Here is a 686-nt window from a genome sequence, read left to right on the forward strand (position 1 = left end):
TAGAGGTCACGGGATTGGGCGGTGCTGTCGAAGGAGTCTCGGTGCGTCGCTGCAGTGCATCTTGTCGATGGTACACACTGCTGCCACTGTGCGTCGGTGGTGGAGGGAATGAATGTTTGTAGACGGGGTGCCGATCGAGTGGGCTGCTTTGTCCTGGATGGTGTCGAGCTTCTTGAGTGTTGTTGGAGCTGCACCCATCCAGGCAAGTGGAGAGTATTCCATCACACTCCTGACTTGTGCCTTGTAGATGGTGGACAGGCTTTGGGGAGTCAGGAGGTGAGTTACTCGCCGCAGGATTCCTAGCCTCTGACCTGCTCTTGTAGCCACGGTATTTATATGGCTACTCCAGTTCAGTTTCTGCTCAATGGTAGCCCCTAGGATGTTGTTAGTGGGGGATTCAGCGATGGTAATGCCTTTGAATGTCAAGGGGAGATGGTTAGATTCTCTCTTGTTGGAGATGGTCATTGCCTGGCACTTGTGTGGTGCGAATGTTACTTGCCACTTATCAGCCCAAGCCTGGATATTGTCCAGGTCTTGCTGCATTTCTACACGGACTGCTTCAGTATCTGAGGAGTCGCGAATGGTGCTGAACATTGTGCAATCATCAGTGAACATCCTCACTTGCACAGCACAAAATAAAAACCATGTGTGTTGACTGCAACAGAACTTTATTGTAACGTTGTGAG

This window comes from Heterodontus francisci, unplaced genomic scaffold (genome assembly GCF_036365525.1).
Source record: "Heterodontus francisci isolate sHetFra1 unplaced genomic scaffold, sHetFra1.hap1 HAP1_SCAFFOLD_772, whole genome shotgun sequence".
NCBI lineage: Eukaryota > Metazoa > Chordata > Chondrichthyes > Heterodontiformes > Heterodontidae > Heterodontus > Heterodontus francisci.